The sequence below is a fragment of the Chiloscyllium punctatum genome, chromosome 33, assembly GCF_047496795.1.
Source record: "Chiloscyllium punctatum isolate Juve2018m chromosome 33, sChiPun1.3, whole genome shotgun sequence".
Lineage (NCBI taxonomy): Eukaryota > Metazoa > Chordata > Chondrichthyes > Orectolobiformes > Hemiscylliidae > Chiloscyllium > Chiloscyllium punctatum.
In genome coordinates, this window is record NC_092771.1 from 8,227,478 (window position 1) to 8,244,413 (window position 16,936).

The following is a 16,936-nucleotide window of genomic DNA, read 5'->3' on the forward strand; positions in this document are numbered from 1 at the left end:
CAGATACACCACGGTGTGAAAGATGATGTTTAGTTAACACTACCTGCTGATTCCCACAACGGAGTCAGGAGCTGGGAGATCCACTCGGAATGGTTTTGTTTTTATTAGTTTGTTTAATGGTGGGTTAGAAATAACTGGGCAGTTTCTTTATGAGGGTTCTCTTTCGAGACAGTGGTAATGCCCGAACCAGGTGTAAATCCTATCATCTCCAGCAGTGTGTCTTCATAACTCTGAAAGTGTCAGAACTATCTACAAGAGTAATACTGCCTCCTGATTTAAATACAAAATGAATATGGATCCTAATAATCAGAATGTGCCTTCAGTAATTTCCAGGTGACACACGGTATTGAGGATCCACTTAGCATTCTTTTAAAATTCTTACTCATTGTTTCCTTCCAGTTCATTCATGGGGCATGGGCATCACTGGCTGGGCCCAGCATTTATTACCTGTCCCTAGTTGCCCCTTGAGAAGGTGGGGGTAAGCTGCCTTCTTGGACCGCTGCAGTCCATGTGGATAGACCCACAATGCCCTTAGGGAGGGAATTCCAGGATTGTGAAGGAACAGTGATATATAAGTGTCTTGGAGGGGAACTTGCAGGGGGTGCTGTTCCCATATATCAGCTGCTCTTGTCCTTCTAGATGGTAGTGCTCGTGGGTTTAGAGGGACCTTGATGAATTGCTGTACTGTGCCTGGCAATGGTGCATACAGTGCTAGTGTTGAAGGGGCCTGGGTGAATTGCAATAGAGCAGTGAAGGTGTGAGAGATAACTGCACACAGTAACCGGCCGCACAGTGAAACGAACAGGAGCCTAAAGACTGATCTCTTCAGAATGCAGTGCAGGCTCTCTGATGACAAATACACTCACTGCACAGCCAGCCTCACTGGGAGTGACACAGGGTGAGTTGGCACTTACAGAGGGTCAGCATCGGTAGTGATGGGCTGGATGGCCTCTTTCCATGCTGGAACCAATCGATGATGATGTTGTGAGAGGGATGTGGAATAACTGTAGATTCTGGCCCAGTGACCATATTGAGAAAGCAGCTGGCAGAGAGTCAAGGGGACAGTTTGGGGCAAGAGCATTGTCCCACCTTCAGGGCATGGGGCATCCTGAGCAAACTGATTTGGGAGAGCCATCAGATAAACTCTAATTCTGGAATAAATGAGCTCCTAACCAATCCCAACTAAACGATCAGGCAGTGAGCGTGGAGTGAATGAGTTTGCTGCTGTCCTGGGTGACTCCATTTGAGTACCTTATTGATGACCACACCCTCCAGCTCGGGCCCAGACTGAGGGAGGAAGGTCGCAGGAGGTTGGAGTACACACAGAGAGAGATTACTCACAGATCCCACCAGTTATCAGAGAAAACACATCTACTCCTTTATATCATGTGGGTCGGTATTACACGAACAAATTAACACCGTGCTCTGAATGAAAATCTTCTCCTTCACAGTTAGAGAGTGTGTCCAGGAGCAAGAATCAATCAGCAAGGATCAGAGAGAGAGAGAGAGGGAAAGTGGGAGCTCAGTGATTTAATGAGAATTGACAGTAAGGCATGAAGCAATGAAAAGTCTAGAGAATAAAGTGAGGCCCCTGCCTGGAATCCTGCTCATGGGCAGAGGGCAGAGGGCAGGGGGCAGAAGGAAGGGGAATGGGACAGGGGGAAGGGGGAAGGAGTGGGGGATGGGGAGGATCAGGGGGAGGGAGCAGAGGGAAGGTGGAAGGGGGAAGGGGACGGGGGAAGGGAAAAGGAGTGGGGGTTGGGGAAGGGTCAGGGGGAGGGAGCAGTGGGAAGGTGGAAGGGGAAAGGGGACGGGGGAAGGGAAAAGGAGTGGGGGTTGGGGAAGGGTCAGGGGGAGGGAGCAGTGGGAAGGTGGAAGGGGAAAGGGGACGGGGGAAGGGAAAAGGAGTGGGGGTTGGGGAAGGGTCAGGGGGAGGGAGCAGAGGGAAAGGGGAAGGGGACAGGGAGAAGGGGGAAGGAGTGGGGAATGGGGAAGGGTCGGGGGAGGGAGCAGAGGGAAGGTGGAAGGGGGAAGAGGGAAGGTGGAAGCAGAAAGGGGAAGGGGACAAGGGAAGGGGAAGGTGGAAGGGGGAAGGGTCGGGGGGAAGGAGTGGGGAATGGGGAAAGGTCAGGGGAGGGAGCAGAGGGATGGGGAAGGGGATGGGCAGAGAGTGAAGGGGTGGGGGAGGGGTCGGGGACTGGGGAGGGGGCAGGAGAAAATGGGAGGGGGAGGAAGAGGGGGTGTCCTCCATAAAATAGAGACAGCCTAACCATCGCCCTTAACATTCAATGGTGTTACCATCACTGAATCCCCCACTATCAACATCCTGGGGGCTATCATTGACCAGAAACTCAACTGAACTCCCCATAAACACAGTGGCTGCAAGAGCAGGTCAGAGGCTGGGAATCCTGCAGCGAGTAACTCCCCTCCTGCCTCTCCTTAGCTTGTCCCACCATCTCCAAGGAACAAGTCAGGAATGGGATAGAATACTTCCCACTTGCCTGGATGGGGGCAGTTCTAACAACACTCATGAAGCTTGACACCATCCAGGAGAAAGCAGCCACTTGATTGACACCACATCCATAAATATACACTCTCTCCACCACCGACGCTCAGTAGCAGCAGTGTGTACCATCTACAAGATGCACTGAGGAAATTCACCAAAGATCCTCAGACAGCACCTTCCAAATCACAACCACTTCCATCTAGAAGGACAAGGGCAGCAGATACATGGGAACACCACCCTCTGCAAGTTCCCCTCCAAGCCCTTCACCATCCTGACTTGGAAATATATCGCTGTTCCTTCAGTGTCGCTGGATCCTCCCTCAGGGACATTTTGGGTCAACGCACAGCACATGGACTGCAGCGGTTCAAGAAGGGGGGCAACTAGGGATGGGGCAATAAATGCTGGGCCCAGCCAGTGATGCACATGTCCCACAAAAATGAATAAAGGAAAAGGTGAAACAGGCTGGGGCTGTTTTCCCTGGAGCGTCGAAGGCTGAGGGAGGACCCAGAGGTTTACAAAATCATGAGGGGCACGGATAAGATAAATAGACAATGTCTTTTCCCTGGGGTGGGGGAGTCCAGAACTAGAGGGCATAGGTTTAGGGTGAGAGGGGAAAGATATAAAAGGGACCTACCGAGCAACTTTTTCATGCAGAGGGTAGTGTGTGTGTGTGTGTGTGTGTGTGAATGAGTTGCTGGAGGAAGTGTCGATGTAGGTACAGGAAACATTCAAAAGGCATTTGGAGAGGTACAGGAACAGAAAGGATTTAGAGGGATATGGGCCAAACGCAGCAAATGTGACTAGATTAGTTTGGTTAAGCTGGTTAACATGGATGTGTTTCCATGCTGTATGACTCTATGACAGGGATAGCACAGAGTGAGACTCCCTCTACGCCATCCCCCATCAAACACTCCCAGGACTGGGACAGCATGGGGTTAGATACAGAGTAAAGCGCTCTCTACGCTGTCCCCATCAAACATTCCCAGTGAGATTGCATGTATGTGTGTGTGTATGTGTGGGTGTGTGTGTGAGAGAGAGACAGAGAGAGAGAGAGTGGGCGTGTCTGTGTATGTGTGTGAGACAAACTGCATTTGTGTGTGTGAGAGAGAGAGTGTGTGTTTGCATAAGTGAGAGCGTGTTGTGAGAGAGGTGTGTGTAAGTGAGTGCGTGCTTGTGCATTTGTGCAAGTGTGAGTGTGTGTATATGAGTGAGAGAGAGTGTGTATTTGAGAGTGTGTGTATGTCAGTGTGAGTGTGTGTTTGAGAGTGTGTGTGTGTGCGTGCGTGTATTTGTGACAGTGTGTATGTGAGCATGTTTGTGTGTTTGAGAGTGTGAGTATGCAAGTGTGTGTATTTGTGTGTGTGCTCATGGGTGTGTGCGTTTGAGAGTGTATGTTTGCTTGAGAGTGAATGTGTTTGTGTGTGTGTTTGAGAGTGTGTGTGTTTTAGTGCATGTGTTTGAGAAAGTGTGTTTGTGTGTTTGAGAATGTGAGTATGTGTGTGTGAGCAAGAGAGAGTGTGTGTTTGAGTGCGTATGTGTGTATGTTTGTATGTGTGTGTTTGAGAGTGTGTGTGTTTGAGAGCGTGTGTATGTGAGTGTGTGCTCTTGGGTGTGTGCATTTGAGAGTGTGTTTGAGATTGAGTGTGTTTATGTGTGTATGGGAGTGTGTGTGTGAGAGAAAGTGAGTGTGAGAGTGTGTGAGTGTGTGAGAGAGTGTGTGCATGAGAGAGTGCAAATGTGTAAGGGAGAGTGTGTGTGTATGTGAGAGTGTATGTGTGTGTGAGAGAGAGACTGTTAGTGTGTGTTTGTGAATGCATGTTTGTGCGAGTGTAGTGTGTGCATATGAGTGAGAGAGAGTGTGTGAGTTTGTGAGTGTATGAGTTTGTGTTTGTGTGTGTGTGAGAGTGTGTGTGTATGTGGGAGTGTCTGTGTGAGAGAGTGTGTGCACATGTGAGACAGTTTCTGTGTGTGTGGGAGTGTGTGTGAGTGTAAGTGTTTGTATGTGTGTGTAACAGAGAGTGTCTGTGCATGCGCGTGTGTTTGAGAGAGTGAATGCATTTGTGTGTGTGTGAGAGAGTGCCAGTGTGTGTGTGTGAGGGGGAGAGAGAGAGAAAGAGAAGGAGTGTGTGTGTGGATGTGTGTACGAGAGAGTGTGTGTGTGTGTGTTTGAGAGAGTGTGTGTGTGTGTTTGTGTGTTTGAGAGTATATGAGTATGTGTGTGAACAAGAGACTGTGTGTGTTTGAGTGTGTATGTGCGTGTGTGAGTTTGTGTGGGAGAAGGGAGTGTGTGTGAGTGAGTGTGTGTGTGTTTGAGAGAGTGTGTGTGAGTGTGTTTGTGTGTTTGAGAGTGTGTGAGTATGTGTGTGAACAAGAGAGTGTGTGTGTTTGAGTGGGTATGTGTGTGTGTGTTAGAGCGTGTGTGTGTGTGTTTGAGTGCATATGTGTGTGTGAGTTTGTGTGGGAGAAGAGAGTGTGTGTGTGAGTGAGCGTGTGAGTGTGTGTGTGTTTGAGAGAGTGTGTGTTTGAGTGTGTGTGTTTGTGTGTTTGAGAGAGAGTGTGTGAGTTTGTGGGTGTTTGAGAATGTGTGGATCTGTGTGTTTGGAGAGTGTATGTGTAAGTATGTGAGTTTTTGCATGTGTGTTTGAGAGCGTGTGTGTTTAAGAGTGTGAGTGGGTGTGCATATCTGTGTGAGAGAGTGTGTGTGAGAGAGAGTGCGTGTGTCAGAAGGTGTGTGTAAGAGTTTGTGTACGTGTCTGAGAGAGTGTGTGTGTGTGAGAGGCGTGTGTGTGAGAGAGAGAGTATGTGTGAGAGCATGTGTGTGTGAGAGAGAGGGTATATGTGTGTATGTGTTTGAGTGTGTGTGTGTTTGAGAGCGTGAGCGTGTGTTTGAGAGTGTGTGTGAGTGTGAGTGTGCATGTGTCTGTGTGTATCAGTGAATGTGTGTGAATGTGAGTGTGTGAGTGTGTAAGTGTGTGTGTGTGTGTGTGAGTGTGTATCGATAAGTCTGGTGTTTGTTAAATGTGTTTGAGCTGGAGTGTGGAGTTGGATGTGAGTCTGTGCAGGGCCCTGATGCAGGGACAGTGCCTCCCCCCCCAACTCCCCACTCACTCTGATCCAAGCTGGGGTCAGTTCGATGCCCACAGTCGCTCTCCATCGCTGGCCCCTGTTTGAGAAGGCCCGTGGATCAGTCTGAGCTGCAAACACTGCACTGTAGCAAACATGAGTTAACAACTCGAGTGTGTGTGCCAAATTGTAGATGTAATCGCCGTCTGGTCAGGAGCAGATTGAGCTGTTTCAGTAATGGGAGTCTAATGAATGTAGCAAGGGCCTGAGGGTTTCGGGAATGGATGTGATTGGTGCAGAGGTTGAATGACTGGGTAATGAGCCGACGGGAAGCCAGTGCAATAACTGGATCTGTTACTCTGGTAATTTCTCTCAGTGTCCCAGGGAAAAGGTTCACTCTCTCTGATTGGTGACAAGCAAGAAACAGTTGGACCAAGGTCCCGTCTCACACTCACTCCCCTACGGAGTCCCCTTCACTGGAGAAGAAATAACCCCAAACTATTTCAGCAAATTCAAATTGCTTCAAAGATTAAAACTCCATCTCTGCACCATCTGATCGACTAATGAGCTGAACAGTTGAGCAAGATCCCAGGATTTACCCTGGGACTCTGTTCAAGTAACGAGTTCAAAAATCACACAACACCAGGTTACCATCCACCGGGTTTATTTGGAAGCACTAGCTTTCAGAGCGCCGCTCCTTCACCAGGTGGTTGTAGTGAGTGTCAGCCCTGATTATACAGACCCTGTCTCGTGCTTCATTCGGATCCCTGTCCTGTAACCAGCGTGAGACAGGCTACCCCAGGCTCCTGAGCTCCCTTTGTGAGGAATTCCATAAAACACCTTCCAAAGCAGCACACCGGAGGTTCTCGCTGGACTCCTGGACAAGAGTTAACCCCCAATCAACATCAGAAAAGGACCCACCACCATTTTCTCAAGGACCGTTCAGGACTGCCCCATGAAATAACAGAGAGCAAGACCAGGCCCGGCATTAGGACAATGCTGATTCTGGAATCTTACTGTGCACAAACTGAGTGCTATGCTTCCCATCAACTGGTAGTGCCAACCCTTCGATCCCTGGCAGGCAAGGACTTCCAGACATCCTGAGAGGGTAGGCATGTGAGAGAGACACTGGGGCACAAGTGTGCTCGTGTTCACACAGGCAGGCGTGTGAGTGAGTATGGGGATGTGTCTGTGTTTGTATGTGGGTGTGTGAGTGCACATCTCGGTATGCTTTGTGGGGCTGTAGGACTGTGTAAGTGTGACTGTGAGTGCATGTATGTGTAGGTGTGGTGGTGTGTGTCTATGCATGTGGGTGTGTGTCAATGAGTGTGTTTGTACGTGAGCATGAGTGTGTTTGTGAGTGAGTGTGATTGAGTGAATGTGTGAATATGTGCGTGAGTGCGCGTCAGTGTGTGAGTGAGCATGGGTGTATGAGTGAGTGTGTGTGAGTGTGTGTATGAGTGAATGTGTGTATGTGTGTGAGAGTAAGTGAGTATGTGTATGGGTGAGTGAATGTGTGTGTGAGTCTGTGTGTGTGCGCATGCATACATGTGTGTGAGTGAGTTGTGTATGAGAGTGAGTGCATGTGTGCATGTGAATGTGTGTGTGAGAGTGAGTGTGAGTGTGAGTGCAAGTGTAAGAGTGTGTGTGTTTGAGTGCATGCATGTGTGAGTGTTTGAGTGAGAGTGTGTGTGTCTGTGTGCATGTGTGTGTGACTGAATGTGTGTCTGAGAGTGAGTGCGTGTGTGTGTGCGCGCACGTGCGCATATGTGTGTGTCAGTGAGTGTGTGTGAGTGAGTGTGTGAAAGTTAGGGTGTGTGAGAGTGTGTATAGTGAATGTATGTGTGAGTGTGTGTGTGCTTGAGAATGTGTGTGTGAATGTGTGTGTGAGTGTGAATTTGTGTGTGTGTGTGAATGTGTGTGAGTGCTTGTGTAAGTGAATGTGTGTGTGAGAGTGGGTGTGTGAGTGTGTGTGTAAGTGAATGTGTGTTTGAGAGTGGGTGTGTGAATGTGTGTGTGAGAGTGGGTGTGTATGTATGTGTGAGTGAATGTGTGCTTGAGAGTGGGTGTGTGAGTGAATGTGTTTCTGAGAGTGAGTGTGTGAGTGAATGTGCATATAGAGTGAGTGTGTGTGTGTGTGTATGTGTGAATGAGTGTGTCAGTGTGTGTGTGTGAGAGTTAGGGTGTGTGAGAGTGTGTGTGAGTGTGCGCAAGTGTGTGTGAGTGAATGTGTGAGTGCGTGTGTGAGTAAATGTGTGTGTGAGAGTGGGTGTGTGAGTGTGAGTGTGAGTGAATGCGTGTTTGAGAGTGAGTGTGTGAGTGCGTGTGTGTGAGTGAATGTGCGTGTGAGGGTGAGTGTGTGAGTGAATATGAGAATGTGTGAGTGAATGTGTGTCTGAGAGTGTGTGTGAGTGAATGTGCGAGAGTGAGTGTCTGGGTGCATGTGTGTCAGTGAATATGTGATAGTGAGTGTGTGAGTGTGAGTGAGTGTGGGTGTAAGAGTGAGTGTGTGACAGTGACTGTGTGTGAGAATGTGTGTGTGAGTGAGTGTGAGTGAATGTGTGTGAGTGTGTGTATGTTTGAGTACGTGTGTATGTGAGTGAGAGTGTGTGTGCGTGTGTGAGTGAATGTGTGTCTGAGAATGAGCGAGTGTGTGTGCGTGAGAGTGAGTGAGTGTGTGGGTGTGTGTGTGTGAAAGTGTGATTGAGCTTGAGTGAGCGTGAGTGTGAGAACACAGCCCTCAGTGCTGGGGGGTGGGGGTGGGGGGGGGGGGGGGGGCAGGTGGTGGGGGCTGGTGTTGTTGCAGTGTGCAGCCAAGGGTTGGCCATAAGTGGCTATGGTGTTCAGGTAGGGAGGGGAGTGAGGGACGGGGAACGTGGAGTAAGGTGAAGGAAGGGGAGTGAGGGACTGGGAACGTGGAGTAAGGTGAAGGGAGGGGAGTGAGGGACGGGGAACGTGGAGTAAGGTGAAGGAAGGGGAGTGAGGGACTGGGAACGTGGAGTAAGGTGAAGGGAGGGGAGTGAGGGATGGGGAACGTGGAGTAAGGTGAAGGAAGGAGAGTGAGGGACTGGGAACACGGAGTAGGGTGAAGGGAGGGGAGTGAGGGACTGGGAACGTGGAGTAAGGTGAAGGGAGGGGAGTGAGGGACGGGGAACGTGGAGTAAGGTGAAGGGAGGGGAGTGAGGGACGGGGAACGCGGAGTAAGGTGAAGGGAGGGGAGTGAGGGACGGGGAACGCGGAGTAAGGTGAAGGGAGGGGAGTGAGGGACGGGGAACGCGGAGTAAGGTGAAGGGAGGGGAGTGAGGGACTGGGAACACGGAGTAGGGTGAAGGGAGGGGAGTGAGGGACTGGGAACGTGGAGTAAGGTGAAGGGAGGGGAGTGAGGGACGGGGAACGCGGAGTAAGGTGAAGGAAGGAGAGTGAGGGACTGGGAACACGGAGTAGGGTGAAGGGAGGGGAGTGAGGGACTGGGAACGTGGAGTAAGGTGAAGGGAGGGGAGTGAGGGACGGGGAACGCGGAGTAAGGTGAAGGGAGGGGAGTGAGGGACTGGGAACGCGGAGTAAGGTGAAGGAAGGGGAGTGAGGGACTGGGAACGTGGAGTAAGGTGAAGGGAGGGGAGTGAGGGACTGGGAACGTGGAGTAAGGTGAAGGGAGGGGAGTGAGGGACTGGGAACGCTGAGTAAGGTGAAGGGAGGGGAGTGAGGGACTGGGAACACGGAGTAGGGTGAAGGGAGGGGAGTGAGGGACTGGGAACGCTGAGTAAGGTGAAGGGAGGGGAGTGAGGGACTGGGAACACGGAGTAAGGTGAAGGGAGGGGAGTGAGGGACTGGGAACGTGGAGTAAGGTGAAGGAAGGGGAGTGAGGGACTGGGAACGCTGAGTAAGGTGAAGGGAGGGGAGTGAGGGACTGGGAACGCGGAGTAAGGTGAAGGGAGGGGAGTGAGGGACTGGGAACGCTGAGTAAGGTGAAGAGAGCGGAGTGAGGGACTGGGAACACGGAGTAGGGTGAAGGGAGGGGAGTGAGGGACTGGGAACGCTGAGTAAGGTGAAGGGAGGGGAGTGAGGGACTGGGAACACGGAGTAAGGTGAAGGGAGGGGAGTGAGGGACTGGGAACGTGGAGTAAGGTGAAGGAAGGGGAGTGAGGGACTGGGAACGCTGAGTAAGGTGAAGGGAGGGGAGTGAGGGACTGGGAACACGGAGTAGGGTGAAGGGAGGGGAGTGAGGGACTGGAAACGTGGAGTAAGGTGAAGGGAGGGGAGTGAGGGACTGGGAACGTGGAGTAGGGTGAAGGGAGGGGAGTGAGGGACTGGGAACGTGGAGTAAGGTGAAGGGAGGGGAGTGAGGGACGGGGAACGTGGAGTAAGGTGAAGGAAGGGGAGTGAGGGACTGGGAACGTGGAGTAAGGTGAAGGGAGGGGAGTGAGGGACTGGGAACGTGGAGTAAGGTGAAGGAAGGGGAGTGAGGGACTGGGAACGTGGAGTAAGGTGAAGGGAGGAGAGTGAGGGACTGGGAACGTGGAGTAAGGTGAAGGAAGGGGAGTGAGGGACTGGGAACGTGGAGTAAGGTGAAGGAAGGGGAGTGAGGGACTGGGAACGTGGAGTAAGGTGAAGGGAGGGGAGTGAGGGACTGGGAACGTGGAGTAAGGTGAAGGAAGGGGAGTGAGGGACTGGGAACGTGGAGTAAGGTGAAGGAAGGGGAGTGAGGGACTGGGAACGTGGAGTAAGGTGAAGGGAGGGGAGTGAGGGACTGGGAACGTGGAGTAAGGTGAAGGAAGGGGAGTGAGGGACTGGGAACGTGGAGTAAGGTGAAGGGAGGGGAGTGAGGGACTGGGAACGTGGAGTAAGGTGAAGGAAGGGGAGTGAGGGACTGGGAACGTGGAGTAAGGTGAAGGGAGGGGAGTGAGGGACTGGGAACGTGGAGTAAGGTGAAGGAAGGGGAGTGAGGGACTGGGAACGTGGAGTAAGGTGAAGGAAGGGGAGTGAGGGACTGGGAACGTGGAGTAAGGTGAAGGAAGGGGAGTGAGGGACTGGGAACGTGGAGTAAGGTGAAGGGAGGGGAGTGAGGGACGGGGAACGTGGAGTAAGGTGAAGGGAGGGGAGTGAGGGACTGGGAACGCTGAGTAAGGTGAAGGGAGGGGAGTGAGGGACTGGGGAACGTGGAGTAAGGTGAAGGAAGGGGAGTGAGGGACTGGGAACGTGGAGTAAGGTGAAGGGAGGGGAGTGAGGGACGGGGAACGTGGAGTAAGGTGAAGGGAGGGGAGTGAGGGACTGGGGACGTGGAGTAAGGTGAAGGGAGGGGAGTGAGGGACGGGGAACGTGGAGTAAGGTGAAGGAAGGGGAGTGAGGGACTGGGGAACGTGGAGTAAGGTGAAGGGAGGGGAGTGAGGGATGGGGAACGTGGAGTAAGGTGAAGGGAGGGGAGTGAGGGACGGGGAACGTGGAGTAAGGTGAAGGAAGGGGAGTGAGGGACTGGGAACGTGGAGTAAGGTGAAGGAAGGGGAGTGAGGGACTGGGAACGTGGAGTAAGGTGAAGGGAGGGGAGTGAGGGACGGGGAACGTGGAGTAAGGTGAAGGGAGGGGAGTGAGGGACTGGGAACGTGGAGTAAGGTGAAGGAAGGGGAGTGAGGGACTGGAAACACAGAGTAAGGTGAAGGAAGGGGAGTGAGGGACTGGGAACGCTGAGTAAGGTGAAGGAAGGGGAGTGAGGGACTGGGGAACGTGGAGTAAGGTGAAGGGAGGGGAGTGAGGGACGGGGAACGTGGAGTAAGGTGAAGGAAGGGGAGTGAGGGACTGGGAACGTGGAGTAAGGTGAAGGGAGGGGAGTGAGGGACGGGGAACGTGGAGTAAGGTGAAGGGAGGGGAGTGAGGGACTGGGAACGCTGAGTAAGGTGAAGGGAGGGGAGTGAGGGACTGGGGAACGTGGAGTAAGGTGAAGGAAGGGGAGTGAGGGACTGGGGAACGTGGAGTAAGGTGAAGGGAGGGGAGTGAGGGACTGGGAACGTGGAGTAAGGTGAAGGAAGGGGAGTGAGGGACTGGGAACGTGGAGTAAGGTGAAGGAAGGGGAGTGAGGGACTGGGAACGTGGAGTAAGGTGAAGGGAGGGGAGTGAGGGACGGGGAACGTGGAGTAGGGTGAAGGGAGGGGAGTGAGGGACTGGGAACGTGGAGTAAGGTGAAGGAAGGGGAGTGAGGGACTGGGAACGTGGAGTAAGGTGAAGGAAGGGGAGTGAGGGACTGGGAACGTGGAGTAAGGTGAAGGAAGGGGAGTGAGGGACTGGGAACGTGGAGTAGGGTGAAGGGAGGGGAGTGAGGGACTGGGAACGTGGAGTAAGGTGAAGGAAGGGGAGTGAGGGACTGGGAACGTGGAGTAAGGTGAAGGGAGGGGAGTGAGGGACGGGGAACGTGGAGTAAGGTGAAGGAAGGAGAGTGAGGGACTGGGAACACGGAGTAAGGTGAAGGGAGGGGAGTGAGGGACTGGGAACGTGGAGTAAGGTGAAGGGAGGGGAGTGAGGGACTGGGAACACGGAGTAAGGTGAAGGGAGGGGAGTGAGGGACGGGGAACGTGGAGTAAGGTGAAGGGAGGGGAGTGAGGGACGGGGAACGTGGAGTAAGGTGAAGGAAGGGGAGTGAGGGACTGGGAACGTGGAGTAGGGTGAAGGGAGGGGAGTGAGGGACGGGGAACGTGGAGTAAGGTGAAGGGAGGGGAGTGAGGGACTGGGAACGTGGAGTAAGGTGAAGGGAGGGGAGTGAGGGACGGGGAACGTGGAGTAGGGTGAAGGGAGGGGAGTGAGGGACTGGGAACACGGAGTAGGGTGAAGGGAGGGGAGTGAGGGACTGGGAACGTGGAGTAAGGTGAAGGGAGGGGAGTGAGGGACTGGGAACGTGGAGTAAGGTGAAGGAAGGGGAGTGAGGGATGGGGAACGTGGAGTAAGGTGAAGGGAGGGGAGTGAGGGACTGGGAACGTGGAGTAAGGTGAAGGGAGGGGAGTGAGGGACTGGGAACACGGAGTAGGGTGAAGGGAGGGGAGTGAGGGACGGGGAACGTGGAGTAAGGTGAAGGGAGGGGAGTGAGGGACTGGGAACACGGAGTAAGGTGAAGGAAGGGGAGTGAGGGACTGGGAACGTGGAGTAAGGTGAAGGAAGGGGAGTGAGGGACTGGGAACACGGAGTAAGGTGAAGGAAGGGGAGTGAGGGACTGGGAACGTGGAGTAAGGTGAAGGGAGGAGAGTGAGGGACTGGGAACGTGGAGTAAGGTGAAGGAAGGGGAGTGAGGGACTGGGAACGTGGAGTAAGGTGAAGGGAGGGGAGTGAGGGACTGGGAACACGGAGTAAGGTGAAGGGAGGGGAGTGAGGGACGGGGAACGTGGAGTAAGGTGAAGGAAGGGGAGTGAGGGACTGGGAACGTGGAGTAAGGTGAAGGGAGGGGAGTGAGGGACGGGGAACGTGGAGTAAGTTGAAGGGAGGAGAGTGAGGGACTGGGAACGTGGAGTAAGGTGAAGGGAGGGGAGTGAGGGACGGGGAACGTGGAGTAAGGTGAAGGAAGGGGAGTGAGGGACTGGGAACGTGGAGTAGGGTGAAGGGAGGGGAGTGAGGGACGGGGAACGTGGAGTAAGGTGAAGGAAGGGGAGTGAGGGACTGGGAACGTGGAGTAAGGTGAAGGGAGGGGAGTGAGGGACGGGGAACGTGGAGTAAGGTGAAGGGAGGAGAGTGAGGGACTGGGAACGTGGAGTAAGGTGAAGGAAGGGGAGTGAGGGACTGGGAACGTGGAGTAAGGTGAAGGGAGGGGAGTGAGGGACTGGGAACACGGAGTAAGGTGAAGGGAGGGGAGTGAGGGACTGGGAACACGGAGTAAGGTGAAGGGAGGGGAGTGAGGGACGGGGAACGTGGAGTAAGGTGAAGGAAGGGGAGTGAGGGACTGGGAACGTGGAGTAAGGTGAAGGGAGGGGAGTGAGGGACGGGGAACGTGGAGTAAGTTGAAGGGAGGAGAGTGAGGGACTGGGAACGTGGAGTAAGGTGAAGGGAGGGGAGTGAGGGACGGGGAACGTGGAGTAAGGTGAAGGAAGGGGAGTGAGGGACTGGGAACGTGGAGTAAGGTGAAGGGAGGGGAGTGAGGGACGGGGAACGTGGAGTAAGGTGAAGGGAGGAGAGTGAGGGACTGGGAACGTGGAGTAAGGTGAAGGGAGGGGAGTGAGGGACTGGGAACGTGGAGTAAGGTGAAGGAAGGGGAGTGAGGGACTGGGAACGTGGAGTAAGGTGAAGGGAGGGGAGTGAGGGACTGGGAACGTGGAGTAAGGTGAAGGGAGGGGAGTGAGGGACTGGGAACGTGGAGTAAGGTGAAGGGAGGGGAGTGAGGGACTGGGAACGTGGAGTAAGGTGAAGGGAGGGGAGTGAGGGACTGGGAACGTGGAGTAAGGTGAAGGGAGGGGAGTGAGGGACTGGGAACGTGGAGTAAGGTGAAGGGAGGGGAGTGAGGGACTGGGAACACGGAGTAAGGTGAAGGGAGGGGAGTGAGGGACTGGGGAACGTGGAGTAAGGTGAAGGGAGGGGAGTGAGGGACTGGGAACACGGAGTAGGGTGAAGGGAGGGGAGTGAGGGACGGGGAACGTGGAGTAAGGTGAAGGAAGGGGAGTGAGGGACTGGGAACGTGGAGTAAGGTGAAGGGAGGGGAGTGAGGGACGGGGAACGCGGAGTAAGGTGAAGGGAGGGGAGTGAGGGACGGGGAACGCGGAGTAAGGTGAAGGAAGGGGAGTGAGGGACTGGGATTGAGTAAGCTGCCCCTTATGCTCCATAGGAAACTGTCACCCAGTTGAGGGGGAGGGAGGGGAGAGGTGAGTGGACTGAAGCTGTCTCAGAACCTGCTCATTTCAAATTCATAACAAATGTGGAGCTAATTAACCAGGTTCATGCCTGTGATTATTGTCATTTACTTTTTCACAGAAGGGATTTGAAACAAATTCCAGTGAGATCTGTTCATTAATTTATTGCCTGTGAAACAGGTTACCAACTTGCCCCAAAGTCTCTCACCAAAGTGTTCTCAGTGAATGTGCAGATGCTGGTGAAGCAGTGTCAGACAGAGAGGCTGATGACCCTCTCTTTACTAAAGGCAGCCTCGTTCCTTCAGGGGAGTAAGTGTTGACAATAACAAGCAGCCATGCAAGCTCAGGCAGGTTCGGGCTGAGGTAACTACAGGACCTGTCATCTTCCTCTGCCTTTAGAAGGTTAATGGCAAAACTCTCATCATAATACAAGGGTTGCACGGTGGCTTCGTGGTTAGCACTGCTGCCTCACAGCACCAGGGACCTGGGTTTGATTCCACCCTCGAGCAACACTCTTTGTACATTCTCCCTGTGTCTGTGTGGGTTTGCTCTGGTCTCTCCCCACTATCCAAGGATCTTCTCAAATACAGTGTCTGGTTGTAGCAAGGATCTTATCAAGGTGGGGAGAAATCATAAGAGATTTCCCCCAGGATACTGCTGGGTATGGAAGGCTTGAACTGTAAGGAAGGGCTGGGACATTGTTCACTGGGGGTTGAGAGATGACCTTATGGAGGATTTTAAAATAATAAGGGGTAAAGATGAGGTGAATGTCTTTTCCTGAGGATGGGGAATTTCAAGATTAGGGGACACATTTTTAAGGTGATGGGGGGAGAGATTTAAAAAGGACATAAGAGACAGTTTTTACACAGAGAGTGGTGCATGTGTGGTATGAACGTCCTGAGGAAGTGGTGGATGGGGAATTACATGGATAGGGTGGGGGTGGGCCTGGGTGGAAGATTCTTCAGAAGGTCAGTGTGGGCTTGATGGGCCGAATGGCCTGCTTCCACACTGAAGGGATTCTACAATTCTATGTCAGTGTAAAATGAGCCATTGGTGGAGCACACTGTATTTTTAAAATTCTGCTATTGGGGTGTGGCCATTTCAGATGGCAGGTTAGAGTCAACCACTTCACTGTGGGTGTGGAGTCACATGTAGGCCAGACTGAGGAAGGACGGCAGATTTCCTTCCCTGAAGGACATTAATGAGCCAGATAGGTTTTTCCAACAATTGATGTAGTTACCACTTCTTAATTCCAGAGTTTACTGAATTCACATTCCACAATCAGCTGTAGTGGGGTTTGAACCCAAGTGCCTAGAAGATTAGCGTAGGGTTCTAGCATACAGTGACCTCTTGTATACCCCAGCCAGCAATGTTGTACATTGAAACAGCTGCACCTCTGATAACGTAATGATCAAGTCACTTGTGGGGTTGTCCAGTGCATCTTCAGTGCAAACCAGATATTTTTAAGTTCATCTGCAACATATTTCAGCAACAGCCTCCAGACCCATGACCACGTCCATACAGAAGAGCAAAGAGCAGCAGATACATGGGAACACCATCCCCTGCAAGTTCCCCTCCAAGCCATTCCCCATCCTGACTTGGACGTATCTCACTATTCCTTTAGAGTCGCTGGGTCAAGTGCCTGGAACTAGACCATAAGACATAGGAGTGGAAGCAAGGCCATTCAGCCCATCAAGGCCACAGTGCCCTAAGGGCACAGTGGGTCAACCCACAGCACATGGACTGCAGCAGTTCAAGAAGGCAGCTCACCCCCACCTTCAGGGCAAGAAGGCAGCTCACCCCCAGGGCAATACCTGCTGTTTGAGTTGTTCTACCCCATGGCAGGAGCTAACTGAGGAGCCTGACAATGTGTGGAAGTAGAGCCCAGGCCTACCCACAGTCATCCCTGGAGCTGTTGGGGTGGCAGTAAACTGGGCGACTGAGTAAATTCCTTCTCCCACTCACTGTTGGTGAAATCGCAGCTGTTAACGCTACTGACACCATTCACCAGAATAAACAATGTGAATCAATTATCTGATCCAGACAAAAGTACTGGTTTGTGGCAGTGCAGGCGATGAAAGTGATTTTGAAAGCCTCCCATCGATGATCTAAGTTTGTTAAAATAACACTGAATAACGCAGACCGTTAGGAGTCTTGGTGAGTTTCTGCAGTACATCTTGTATATAGTACACAGTGCTGTTACTGAGCACCGGTGCTGGACACAGTGGATGCAGTGCCAATACAACAGGCTGATTTGTCCTGGATGGTGTCAGGATTCCTGACTGTTGTTGGGGCTGAACTCATCAGGCAAGAGGGGAGTATTCCCTCACACTGCTGACTTGTTCCATGTGTGCTCCCAGTTTGGACTGCACCACCACCTCAGCTGCCAGGGCTCCATGTTCTGGAATTCCCTCCCTGAACCTCCAAACCTCTCTCTCTTTCTCTCTCTCTCTCTCTCTCTCCCCTTCCCCATCTCTGTCTCTGTCTCTGTGTCTACCTCCTGTGGACACTTTAGGCTGCCTGTCTCTAATGTCACTCAATGAGGATTGGGGTG

General features: G+C 52.8%; 1 protein-coding gene across 12 annotated transcripts in view; it reads left to right on the plus strand.

Annotated features, from left to right (window-relative positions):
* The window catches only part of LOC140458399 (leucine-rich repeat and immunoglobulin-like domain-containing nogo receptor-interacting protein 1), a 548,017-nt gene that overhangs the window by 387,977 nt on the left and 143,104 nt on the right, over positions 1 to 16,936 (plus strand). The window contains exon 1 of one of the 12 annotated variants that reach the window (XM_072552896.1): positions 16,521 to 16,539. The exons of the other annotated variants lie outside the window; for them this stretch is intronic. The gene's annotated coding sequence lies outside the window, so the exon portion shown is untranslated. Of the gene's footprint in view, positions 1 to 16,520; positions 16,540 to 16,936 lie in introns of those variants that run through there. 12 annotated transcript variants of the gene reach the window in all.